Here is a 14392-nt window from a genome sequence, read left to right as displayed (position 1 = left end):
ATTTCAGAGTGATTCTAGGCATGTTTAGAGTTGTGTTCTAAACATACCTAGTGGTTTTGGGTGCGTTTTTGTGTAGCAGATTACACATATTGTTACAGTAAAAGCTGTTACTGAACAGCTTCTGTAACAAAAACGCCTGGCAAACAGCTCTGATGTAGCGTTTTTCAGAGCGGTTTGCATTACCCCTATTCTTTACATTGAGGCAGAAACACTTCTGCAAACCGCAAACATTTGCGGTTTGCTACAAACCTCAAACTGCTGGTGTGCACCATCCCATTGAAATACATTAGTCAAGCTGTTTTACAGGCGGATGCGGCCGGTGGATTGCATCCAAAACCGCTCGATGTGCACTGGGCCTCTCTGACACTTTCAGCCACTGCCCAGGAGCAAACATGCAGATCAGGTGTTCTGACTGAAGACAAAATAGATTACCTGCATGCTGGTTTCTGGTGTGTGATTCAGACACTACTTCAGCATAACAGATCAGCAGGAGTGAGGGAACTGGTATTGTTGAAAGGCTACTTAAGTGAGAAGAACATGGAGGCTACCAGGTTTATTTGCTTTTAAACAATACCAGTTGCCTGGCATCCCAGAAAAACAATTTTGATGCAGTAGTGTTTGATTTAAACCAGAAACAAGCATGTGCGTCAACTTATCAGATGCAACAATAATGTGAGAAAAATGTGATGTGATGCATGTTTGTTTAAGGACTATGGCTAAACGCATTAGAGGCATTAGAGCATGATAGGCAGTCAATTGGTATTGATTAATAGCGGTATGGACAGATATATCCGTCCATAAAAACATGCTGTGAACAGTATAAACGTGCATACACATCAAACAAACACAGAACATTTATATAGCGCTTTTCTCCTGGCGGACTCAAAGCGCCAGAGCTGCAGCCACTAGGACGTGGCAGTAGCAGTGTTAGGGAGACTTGCCCAAGGTCTCCTACTGAATAGGTGCTGGCTTACTGAACAGGCAGAGCCAAGATTCGAATCCAGGTCTCCTGTGTCAGAGGCAGAGCCCTTAACCATTACACTTTCCAGCCACTGTGTACACATTTTGGCAAGTTACAGGGAAAAAAAAGTTTTAAAAATAAAATGTTATCACTTTTTGCACTTACACACCAAGACGTTGCGTTTTAGGGGACGTTATGGTCGCATAACGTGCCCCTAACGCAACGTATGGTGGTGTTGAAGTTGGACGTCAGATTGAGCTGCATTATGCAGCTCTCAAAGCAGCCGTTCCAGGTTAGTGATAGGAAGTCCGGATCTTTTTAAGCATTCGGATCATTTGAATCGGATCATTGAAAAGATCCGGATCTTTGACTCGAATCATGATTTGAATCATTTTACTAGGGAAGCAGACTGGGTGAAATGACTAGCAGGACAGGACTTTCCAGAAAAGATCCGGATCAAATGAACGATTCGTTCATGATCCGGACAGAGTCTCTGCAGTGCAGTGAATATTAATTAGCCATGTGGCTGGCTGCGGAGGAGGAGGGGAGACCTCCTCCTCCAACATTACTGAGCATGTGCAAGCAGTCTAATGCCGCTTAGCTCAGTATAATGTACAGCATGCAGCACTTTGTTTAAACGTGCTGCGTTACTATGTAACGCAACGTGGGCACTGTGAGCAGCACAATTGATTTTACAGTGCTGTGAGTTAGGCTGCGTTACTGGCTGCTGTAACGTGGGACTTTAACGTCCCACTGTGAAACCAGCCTAAAAGGAAACCTCAATATCCTTCTCATTGCGGGTTCACTTTAAAGAAAAACTGTAGTGAGCTATATATATATATATAAATATATATTGTATGTATGTATGTATATATATATATATTGTATGTATGTATGTATATAATTATTGTCACATTTCACAATACAAGTTTACAGCCTGCCCTTCTGTAAAAAGGTTATGAAAATATATAACAATCACACCAGGAACAAGCATGCAGCAACTCAACACAGGAAACCGATTAAAAAAATTATATATGCTGCATGCTGGTTCATGGTCTACAGCAACAACCATTCAAGGCATAGGAACACAAGGAATAACCGGCAAATGGCATTAATTCATACAAAATAAATATGTAATCCACAATATACTTCTTGCTTCAGTTGTGGGCTAAAATTACTACACATATTTCGCTTTAACTTCAGTTGAGCATGATTATACATTTGCAACTGCATATGTTAATACGATTACATTGTTTACTATAAATACATAAAAACTCACACATACTGTCGCAGCTTGGTCAGCTTCTTGCGCAGCCTTAGCCTGATAATTGCAAATCGCTTTCGACATTGCTCTGCAGAATTCTTTTTTGGTACGAACATCTGTCTTGCCAACTCTGGGTAAAAGGGGACCACCTCTTGGACAAGCACCAAATTCTCAGCATCTGAGAACCTTACTCCCACCTTACCCTTGGTTGTTTGGTGCTTGTCCTCTGTGACGTGCTGTGGCTGGCTGAGTTATGAGAACTCGGGCTGCGGCGACTGTGGTGGCAGTGACTGCCACCTCTCGGACTCCGGCAGGGAGTGCGGCAACGGGGACTGCAGCTGGCACTGCGCCCATGGCTGTGGCTTTCAGTGCGGCCATGGCTGTCAGTGCGGCCACGGCTGCAGCTGTCACTGTGGTCACAGCCACTACGCCGATGTGCAGGGAGATTCAGGGTGGGTGACTGCGCCTGAGAAGACACATGCCTCCTTTCGCTTCTCCGCAATTGCTGCCTCCTGCCTTGCTCCATGTCTACCCACAACCACCTACCCCCCCCCCCCCCCCAAAAAAAAACCTTTTATACACACTAAACAGGCCAATTGAAAACAGCAGGAAAATAAATTACACACTGCGCGTAAAGAATATTGCACGCAATTAATTATGCCATATTTTATTAACTTACATGTTTCACAGCACCATTGCGGATTTCAGTACCAAAGTCTATCTGCTTAACATACAAAGCGCCAGAATTATCATGTGCAAAGCGCGCTTATCGTGTGAAACGCAACTCCGTATGCGCAATAAAAATTATCACGTGAGCTAAACTGTTCACACGCAACACGTTCGCACAACTGTTTACGTGCACGTTTGCTCGTGAAAGCTTTAACACGTGATAACTGTGTTATCACGCTTTAGTGAAATGAGCCATATGTGTTTGCATCCCGCCACGGACCGCGAACAGCTGATTTCCCTGGGAACTGTCTGCCGGCAAACCATTCGTACCATCTCCAGTTAACACTTAAAAATCTGAATTGTATATGTATATATATATATATATATATATATAAACTTAAAGCTAAAAATTAACATACTGCTGATTTGTTAGTTTGAATTGCTGCCCTTTACAGAGTTAAATATATATAACCAAACTGGGGAAAAAATGAAAAAAAATCTATTATTGGGGAAGTATGACAGAAGTGAATAAACTAGGATTGCTGGAAATTATAGGAACCAAGGGCTGTGGCTTGTTCACAGGCAGACAAACATGCTGTATCCTGTGTGCATTCCTGTGTTGAAAACAAGCCCAAGCAGCACAGCGAAATTCCTGCATCATTATATCTCCAGGGCTTAATCTGCAGTCACATAGCGAACAATTATATACTAGCAAATATAGCAGCTTTTGTAATTACTTCCCTGGAGGTTCAGTTCTGCAACAAAGATATTTTTCTTGGGAAGAAGGATCAGAATTTCATTATTTGGGGGGGGGGGGGGGGGGGGGGGGGGGCACTGGTTTCTGTTTTTTTACACAACAACTAAAACTCTGAATCTAATAATAATAGCAAAAGCTCCAAAGTTTATGCTACATACACGCTTGAGATAAAAGTCTTTGAAAAGGCAGGATTACAGATATCCGAACTTTTTGGGCCTATCCGGACCGGATTTGAATTCCAGATAGCTGGCAAAATCTGGATAGCTATCTGCAGATAGTTAGGCGCATAATGCGGATAAAATGGAAAAGCGGAGGAGCGCTCCATAGTGTAAAACAGATTTATTTAGATTAAAAAGCGCATAAAACAATTGCACTTACTAGAAAGTAGATGCATAAAAGCATATCAATTTAGGGCAAAGCCCTATTCCTGAAACCCTGGGAGGGGGCCGCCTTCTACGTACTCCGTGGCCTGCGGAGATCGTGGTCCACATGGAAGGGACAGGAAGTGGCTGACAGGAGGGTCATCCATTTGCCCGCACACCCACGGTGCCCAGAAGCGCAAGATTTCCCTTCGCTGCATAATGCGGATATCCGCAGATATCCGGGGTTATCCGGATCCGAAATACTGTAAATAAGGTGATGACGTCCTGGAGCCAATCAGAGGGCTCCCAGCAGAAGCCCTAGCAACCAATCACAGAGGGGGACCGTGGCCGGCACCACCTGACCTCATTGAGCTAATCAGAGGCCTCCCAGCCTAAGCCCTGGCACCGAATCACAGAAAGGAACACTGGCCAGCCCCCCTGTATAATAAGGAGGGCTGCCATGATGAGACAGATCATCCTGGCTTGCTAAATGCACACTGAGAGACATGCTCCAGTGCTGGTGGCCTACACAGTTATAAACCTAAAGCTGGTCATTGATTAACCCCTTCACTACTCTATAGTTAAATCATTAATTAGCTTGATTGATGTCTCAAAGTGTGACAGTTAGAGTGTGTGCTGCAGTGCTGCAGTGCTGCTGTGCCAAGGGCTGTACACATTGATAAGCTGTTCAGTGATTAACCCCTTCACTATCATTACACTATAGTTAAATCGTTAATTACCTTGATTGATGTCATAGTGTGACAGTTAGCGTGTGTGCTGCTGCAGCTGCTATGTGTCTGTGTGTGTGCTGTGCACACACCAGGCCAGCTGCTGCCTGCCACGTGCAAACACGCGCAAAGTTCCAAGTGCAAAGTGCCACATGCAAACATGTGCAAAGTGCAAAGTGACACGTGCAAAGTGACACGTGCAAACACGTGCAAACTGCAATGGGCCATGTGCAAACACTTGCAAAGTGCAAAGTGCCACCTGCAAACACGTGCAAAGTGCAAAGTGCCACATGCAAAGTGCCAAGTGAAAAGTGCCACGTGCAAAGTGAAAACACGTGCAAAGTGCCACGTGCCACATGAAAACACGTGCAAAGTGCAAAGTGCCACTTTGCACGTGGCACTTTGCACATGTTTGCATGTGGCACTTTGCACATGTTTGCATGTGGCACTATGCAGTTTGCACGTGGCACTTTGCACGTGGCACTTTGCACGTGTTTGCATGTGGCACTTTGCACGTGTTTGCACTTTGCACGTGTTTGCACTTTGCAAGTGGGACTTTGCACTTTGCATGTGTTTGCACATGGCACTTTGCACTTTGCACATGGCACTTTGCACGTGGCACTTTGCACGTGTTTTCACGTGACACTTTGCAGTTTGCATGTGGCACTTTGCACGTGGCATTTTGCACGTGTTTGCACGTGACACTTTGCACGTGTTTGCACTTTGCACGTGTTTGCATGTGGCACTTTGCACGTGTTTGCATGTGGCACTTTTAACTTTGCACTTGGCACTTTGCATGTGGCACTTTGCACTTGGCACTTTGCACGTGGCACTTTGCACATGTTTGCACGTGGCACTTTGCACGTGTTTGCACTTTGCATGTGGCACGTTGTACGTGTTTGCACGTGGCACTTTGCATGTGTTTGCACTTTGCACATGGCACTTTGCACTTTGCACGTGTTTGCACGTGGCACTTTGCACATGGCACTTTGCACTTTGCACGTGTTTGCACGTGGCACTCTGCGCGTGGCACTTTACACGTGGCACTTTGCACGTGGCACTTTGCACGTGTTTGCACGTGGCACTTTGCACGTGGCACTTTGCACGTGGCACTTTTCACTTTGCACGTGTTTGCACGTTGCACTTGGCACTTTGCACTTGAAACTTTGCACATGGCACTTTGCACGTTGGACTTTGGACACAATGTGGGCTGCACGACCGCTGTCTGGAACCTAGGCCTGATGTTAATTGACAGCCATTTATTTAGTTTTTTGGGGGATTTTAAGTCCCCACATCATCAATTATTGTTTCGCTTTAAAAAATTATGATGCTACATGCCTCATTTACCCTCAAAAACGTTCTGAAAGCAATTTAAAGGGCCACGTCAGGGTTTTCTATATACGCATTTGCCCGGATACCCCGGATAGTAGGGTAGTTTACCCGATTCTATTGGATACTTAACAGTTCGGATCTAGATATCCGGTCTGGATCCGGATATCTGGGTATCTGGATCCAGGTCAACACGGATTTTGAAAAGGGGTATCCGAGCACCCCTGATCAGTATCTGCAAAAGATCCGTTCCTGCAAAAGATCCGTTCCTGCAAAATGCATTCATAGTCTATGATATCTGCAGATCTCATACACACCTTGTTTAACAGACATTCAACTGCAGATCAGACAATCATCTGCAGATCTGAAGAGCCATCCTGGTGGATCTGATCTGCAGATGAATGTCCGTTAAACAAGGTGTGTATGAGATCTGCAGATATCATAGACTATGAATGCATTTTGCAGGAACGGATCTTTTGCAGGAACTGATCTTTTGCAGATACTGATCTTTTGCATGTGTACAGCATCTTTGTGTACAGCATATTGCAAACATTTTTATCTGATGGGGAGTTCAGCTCAATAGAGACTGTGTAGAGTATGCTCTCATACTACATGGAATGGGGTAAAATTGGTCTGTAATCTTGCCTTTTCCAGAGACTTTTATCTCAAGTTTGTATGTAGCATTTGTCTTTTAGGCTGATTAATTGCAGGACCCTTTAGGGTACGTTTCCACTACAGCGAATCTGCATGCGTTTTCTGCATGCAGATTTGCATAACCCATTACAAATAATGGGACTGTTTCCATTTGTGCGGTATTCTGTGCGGTTTGTCGTGCAGAAAAAATCTGCATGGCAGAACCATCAAAATTCGCACACTGCACACCTGCTTGCGATTCGTCGATAATGTAACTAAATAGGAAAACCGCAAGCATTTTAGTCTTGCGGTTTTCCCAGCGTTTCCACGTGCGTTTTTGCTTAAAAACCTATGTCAATGCTTGCTGGCATTGACGCGGTTAAAATTGCGTTGTGAAAACTGCGAGCGATTCTGCGTGAAAATCCACACAGAAACGGCAACGAAACCGCAACCGCATGCGGATTCGTTGCCGCAATTTTCCCGCAGAAATCACGCCACAGTAGAGGAAACGTACCCTTACAGAATATGCTTGCTGCACAGAATAAGAGTTACAGATAGCCCAGCAAGCTCATGGTGAACTGGATCTCCTAGGAGTGTGTAAGTGGTTGAAAGAGACCAGAAAGCCTCCTTACTTAAATGAGATGAAAATCAGAATAAGCACAGTGATTCTTTCTGGCCGCTAGGGCTTTGTCGCAGTCTCACTGCTTTTGCTATAAAATTATAATAAGTAAACTTAATAGTAATTTAATTAATAATAAATTAATTGGTAGATTTAAGTTAAAGGAAAAGTGTGCTTTGCATACATCCTTCAAAATGTTAAGGCATATTAAAGAAGTTTGTGTTGTCATCATCAGTATAATTGCTTGTAACCATCAACATAATTTTATGTATTCACCTCGTCTTGTGATGTCTCGTTGGGCGGCAGCATTGCGATGATCAGGGGACATCAAGACATGGCAGTGAATCGAACCTAGTTCCAGCTGAAATGGCGTGGTAAATCGGGATCGAAATGCCACGTTTGCGCAATCGATTGTAATAGACGGTAACCATGTGATGTTAAAGGCTCCCATTCACTTGATGGGAACATTTAACCGAGAAGTCCGGGTGTTAACCGGCCTTTATACAAGTAACATACAGGTCATATGTATAACGCAAATTACACAAACCACCTAATATGTGTCATGTAGTTTGCATTACACTCAAAATTAAGTGAACACTCTGTGCACGTAATTTTGCTGTTTTTAGTAAACAGACTAGTTTGTATGGAGTATTCTTTGTATTGTGAAAATACCTGTCTTTGCTGAAATAGCTGATAGATCTGTTACACAATTAATTAACCTCTTGAGGACCACAGTGTTAAACCCCCCTAAAGACCAGACCATTTTTTTACTAATTTGGCCACTGCAGCTTTAAGGCCAAGCTGCAGGGCCACACAACACAGCACACAAGTGATCCCCCTTTTCTCCCCACCAACAGAGCTCTTTGTTGGTGGGGTCTGATAGTGTCACACGGCTGTCCCCAGTATAGTGCTGCTGCAGATCGCAGCGCTGTACAAGGTAATTAGACAGCGATCACCACTTGGAGACTGAAGACAAAGCTCCGTCCCACCTACCAAGCAGGATATGCGCGTGCAGCCTGCGCGCAATCTCCTGCAAACTGAATCCCCAGGACTTTACGCCAATTGGCGTTAGGCGGTCCTGGGGCTGCCACCGCAGCCACGCCCACCGGCGTGACGCGGTCGGCAATCAGTTAAGGAAGTACCAAGTCGTGATGAGTTAGAATGTCGCATAAAGATGGCCCGAACATTTAGTTGGCGGACAATTCCCAGGGAAATTTAGCTGTTCGTGTCCGCAACGGGATTTTTGTGGCGATTAGGACACCGCAGTGGAAGATACTAGGCCAAAATTGAGGGAGAGTTGGCGGGCACTCGGGGTAGGTAGGTAATAAACACCCAGAACACTATGTGCTCAGGACAGATGCAGAGCAGCAGGTTCAACAAAAAAGTAGCATGGAGAAGATCCGGCACTATGGTGTTTAATACAGCAACAATTTGTAGACAGTGGCATAAAAAAGATGGTCATGATGAACATAGCAGAGCATAACATCCAAGCATAATGGCAAACAGTGGCGGTAATGCCAAAAAATGTGTCTAACTTGGTACCTGGGTGTAGGTGGGAGGTAGCGGTGGTGGGTGCCAGAGGGTGTACGGCCCGACGACCGTTTCGCGTGGCTTACGCCAAGCTTTCTCTAAGGTGCAGGTGCAACAAATGCTGGAAGAGCGGCGGGGCATATAAAGCGTGTTGGAAGTATACTTCCGGTCCGCCGCAGTTGGATCCGCCCCTTCTGGAACTGCTGGCCAAAATTGGCCAATCCCCAGCTGAGTATCGTGGGACGCATGAAGTGACGCATGCGCAGTCGCATGTACGCGTCAAGGTGACGTCCGCTCACGCTAGTTAGCTCGTAAGCGTCACTGGTGGGGGCGGGAACTATACCGCATGGACAGTCGCGTGCACGCGTCAAAGTGACGTGCGTGCACGCTAACTAATCCCAACCCACATCAGCCTTTTCGGCACATGGAGCTGCTGTGACGCGCTCAAATCGCGTGCCAAATAAAAACCATAACAACCTCGGTGTTGCCAAAACAGATGGGGACATCGAGGGGAGGCAGCTAGTAGTGGATGCACTCCAAATGGATGGGTGGACCATTTCCACCAAGGACTGAAGCACAATGCGTCAATGCTGAGCTGCAGGGTAAGGCAGAGCCAGGGAGGGGAAGAGGAGGATGACAAGTGATACCCAAGAAGAAAAGAGTGGAAGGTGGTGAGGTGTGAGTGGGGAATAAAAAGGATGAAGAAGGGAAAAAAGAGGGAAGGGGTGCTTGGATACACCAAGTAGAAGAGAGGCTGCAGATCGCAGAACGGCCACCAAGTGGAGAGAGACAGACAATCTCTGAAGCGGCCCATCCTCCTTAATAGAACAAAATTATTGGTTCATTAATTTTAATTTTAATTTAATATGATTCCATTAAAAACCATCACTTAATGTTGGTAAAAGGAATATAGATAAAAAATAGAGGATAAAGAACCGCTGAAGGATTGTAAGGGCAACAAGAAGCGGCCTAGGGAGAATGTACAGGGGTTCATATAAGGAGCACAAAGAACCCCTGAAAGAATGATCAGGGGTCAAGAAAACAGGCCAGATCTACATAGTCGTTAAGACCCAAGGAACCCATTGCATCAGTGCGTAGGATCCAATGCGCCTCTTGTCTGAGCAATAATTTTTTCCTGTCGCCTCCTCTACGGGGGGCATCACAGGACTCAATGCAAGCAAATGACAAGAGATTGGGATTGCTTTGGTGAACAGTTGACATGTGTTCAACAATCCTTGGGCATCCTTTGTTTTTAGGAAGCAAGCGTATGTGCTCCAGGATGCGTTCCTTCACCATCCTGGTGGTTTTGCCAATGTAGAATCTGTGGCATGGGCACCACAGAGCGTACACAACAAATTTTGTTCTACAAGTGGCAAAAAATGTGATGTTGTGTTGCACTGGGCCTAAAGTAAAAGACTTGCCAGTTCTCATGAACCGGCAGGCTTTACAGAAGCCGCATCTATGATTGCCTATGGAGGCAAAATCGCTCAGCCAAGTGCGTTGTGGATGCTCGCGAAAATCACTGTGCACCAAAAGATCACCAATAGTTGGTGCTTTCTTAAAGGTGATTAGGGGTTGAGAAGGTAGAATACTTTTAAGAGTCGGGTCCTCCAAGAGGAGAGACCAATTTCTACTGAAGGCCCATTTAATTTGATTGGCCATAGGGGAAAAGTCAAACGAGAAAACCCCTGACTGTTTAGTTGTGCTATCTCGCCTTCTCCTCTTGATAAGGTCTGATCTTTCCTTACCAAGGGCCCTATTAATGGCCAGATCAAGATTTTTTGCTTCGTATCCTCGAATGAGGAGTCTTTGTTTCAATTCTTCTGCCTGATGGAGGAAGTCTTGAAGTGTGCTATTATTCCTGCGAAGTCGCAGGAATTGGCCGTAAGGGAGAGAGGTGATAACGTGCTGAGGGTGGTAGCTTTTGCTATGTAAGATGGTATTGGAGGAGGTAGGTTTACAATAACCCTTTGTAACAATTTTCCCATCTGAAATGGCCAGTTCCAGATCAAGAAAACTGACCTTGTCAACTGACCATTCCATAGTGAAGAGCATGTTTACGTCATTACAGTTTAAATACTCCAAAAAGCCTTGCAAAAGTGGAATACCACCCGACCAAAAGATCAAGACATCGTCCACGTACCTGGACCACATCCTCAAAGCCGAGCGATAAGGATTATTGGGGGAATGAATGTAAAGTTCTTCCCATGCCCCTAAAAACAGGTTGGCATAGGTACAAGCGACCGGAGTCCCCATCGCTGTACCGGAGACCTGCTGGTACCAAGTGTCCCCAAATAAAAAGGCGTTATGGGAGAGAATGAATTCCAAACATTCGCACACAAACGTATTGTAAGAAGCATCCTTTGCAGTGTATCTGTCAAGGAACATCCTCACGGCGCTGATACCATCAGCATGTGGGATCCTACTATAAAGGCTGGTGACATCAATGGTCACCAACAGGTCTCCCTCAAACCACGATGAGGACTCAAGGCCCTCCAGCACATCTATGGTGTCTCCAAGGTGTGAGGGGACATGAAGAAGTAAAGGCCGGAGGATGTGGTCCAGGTACCTGGAGAGTCTCTCCGTGACCGCCCCCAGGCCTGAAACAATTGGTCGGCCTGGGGGATCGGTCAGGGATTTATGGATCTTAGGAAGGCAGTACCAGACGGGTTTAACTGGAAAAGCAGGGAGAAGGTTGTTAGCTAATGCATGAGTGAGGAAGCCTTGTTCGGCTCCTCTCCTCAACAGTGATCTCAGAGCAGAGTGGTACATTGTGGTAGGATCTTTTTTCAGTAGTTTGTAAATGGAAGTGTCTTTTGGTCGGGTGGTATTCCACTTTTGCAAGGCTTTTTGGAGTATTTAAACTGTAATGACGTAAACATGCTCTTCACTATGGAATGGTCAGTTGACAAGGTCAGTTTTCTTGATCTGGAACTGGCCATTTCAGATGGGAAAATTGTTACAAAGGGTTATCGTAAACCTACCTCCTCCAATACCATCTTACATAGCAAAAGCTACCACCCTCAGCACGTTATCACCTCTCTCCCTTACGGCCAATTCCTGCGACTTCGCAGGAATAATAGCACACTTCAAGACTTCCTCCATCAGGCAGAAGAATTGAAACAAAGACTCCTCATTCGAGGATACGAAGCAAAAAATCTTGATCTGGCCATTAATAGGGCCCTTGGTAAGGAAAGATCAGACCTTATCAAGAGGAGAAGGCGAGAAAGCACAACTAAACAGTCAGGGGTTTTCTCGTTTGACTTTTCCCCTATGGCCAATCAAATTAAAAGGGCCTTCAGTAGAAATTGGTCTCTCCTCTTGGAGGACCCGACTCTTAAAAATATTCTACCTTCTCAACCCCTAATCACCTTTAAGAAAGCACCAACTATTGGTGATCTTTTGGTGCACAGTGATTTTCGCGAGCATCCACAACGCACTTGGCTGAGCGATTTTGCCTCCATAGGCAATCATAGATGTGGCTTCTGTAAAGCCTGCCGGTTCATGAGAACTGGCAAGTCTTTTACTTTAGGCCCAGTGCAACACAACATCACATTTTTTGCCACTTGTAGAACAAAATTTGTTGTGTACGCTCTGTGGTGCCCATGCCACAGATTCTACATTGGCAAAACCACCAGGATGGTGAAGGAACGCATCCTGGAGCACATACGCTTGCTTCCTAAAAACAAAGGATGCCCAAGGATTGTTGAACACATGTCAACTGTTCACCAAAGCAATCCCAATCTCTTGTCATTTGCTTGCATTGAGTCCTGTGATGCCCCCCGTAGAGGAGGCGACAGGAAAAAATTATTGCTCAGACAAGAGGCGCATTGGATCCTACGCACTGATGCAATGGGTTCCTTGGGTCTTAACGACTATGTAGATCTGGCCTGTTTTCTTGACCCCTGATCATTCTTTCAGGGGTTCTTTGTGCTCCTTATATGAACCCCTGTACATTCTCCCTAGGCCGCTTCTTGTTGCCCTTACAATCCTTCAGCGGTTCTTTATCCTCTATTTTTTATCTATATTCCTTTTACCAACATTAAGTGATGGTTTTTAATGGAATCATATTAAATTAAAATTAAAATTAATGAACCAATAAATTTGTTCTATTAAGGAGGATGGGCCGCTTCAGAGATTGTCTGTCTCTCTCCACTTGGTGGCCGTTCTGCGATCTGCAGCCTCTCTTCTACTTGGTGTATCCAAGCACCCCTTCCCTCTTTTTTCCCTTCTTCATCCTTTTTATTCCCCACTCACACCTCACCACCTTCCACTCTTTTCTTCTTGGGTATCACTTGTCATCCTCCTCTTCCCCTCCCTGGCTCTGCCTTACCCTGCAGCTCAGCATTGACGCATTGTGCTTCAGTCCTTGGTGGAAATGGTCCACCCATCCATTTGGAGTGCATCCACTACTAGCTGCCTCCCCTCGATGTCCCCATCTGTTTTGGCAACACCGAGGTTGTTATGGTTTTTATTTGGCACGCGATTTGAGCGCGTCACAGCAGCTCCGTGTGCCGAAAAGGCTGATGTGGGTTGGGATTAGTTAGCGTGCACGCACGTCACTTTGACGCGTGCACGCGACTGTCCATGCGGTATAGTTCCCGCCCCCACCAGTGACGCTTACGAGCTAACTAGCGTGAGCGGACGTCACCTTGACGCGTACATGCGACTGCGCATGCGTCACTTCATGCGTCCCACGATACTCAGCTGGGGATTGGCCAATTTTGGCCAGCAGTTCCAGAAGGGGCGGATCCAACTGCGGCGGACCGGAAGTATACTTCCAACACGCTTTATATGCCCCGCCGCTCTTCCAGCATTTGTTGCACCTGCACCTTAGAGAAAGCTTGGCGTAAGCCACGCGAAACGGTCGTCGGGCCGTGCACCCTCTGGCACCCACCACCGCTACCTCCCACCTACACCCAGGTACCAAGTTAGACACATTTTTTGGCATTACCGCCACTGTTTGCCATTATGCTTGGATGTTATGCTCTGCTATGTTCATCATGACCATCTTTTTTATGCCACTGTCTACAAATTGTTGCTGTATTAAACACCATAGTGCCGGATCTTCTCCATGCTACTTTTTTGAAGATACTAGGCCGCAATTATTTCTCAATAAAGGCGATACCCAAACTGTACCATGATGTTAAAAGGCAAGTGGTGTCATCTCTGGCACACAGCATTGGGTCGAGGGTCCATCTGACCATGGATGCCGGGTCTGCAGGTATATTACTTATACGGCACATTGGGTAAACCTGCTGACCGCTGGAAAGCATGGAGAATGTGGATGTGCAGAGGAGTCGGTGACACCCCCACGGCTCGCAGGCAGGCCTGCTGCCACCTCCTCTTCTTCTCCTCTTCTTCTCCTCTTATTCCTCCTGCTACATCCTCTTCGCTGTCGTCCTCCTCCTCGGCTGAATCCTACTCTACTGGTGCTGCTTTCTCTTTACAAACTGCACACACCCAGCTCCCCAGGGCCTATTTAGCATGCCAGGTATGCTGGTGTCACGCCATCTTGGATATGTCTTGCCTCAAAGCTG

Source organism: Hyperolius riggenbachi, chromosome 2 (assembly GCF_040937935.1).
Source record: "Hyperolius riggenbachi isolate aHypRig1 chromosome 2, aHypRig1.pri, whole genome shotgun sequence".
Lineage (NCBI taxonomy): Eukaryota > Metazoa > Chordata > Amphibia > Anura > Hyperoliidae > Hyperolius > Hyperolius riggenbachi.
This window is presented reverse-complemented; position numbering follows the sequence as displayed.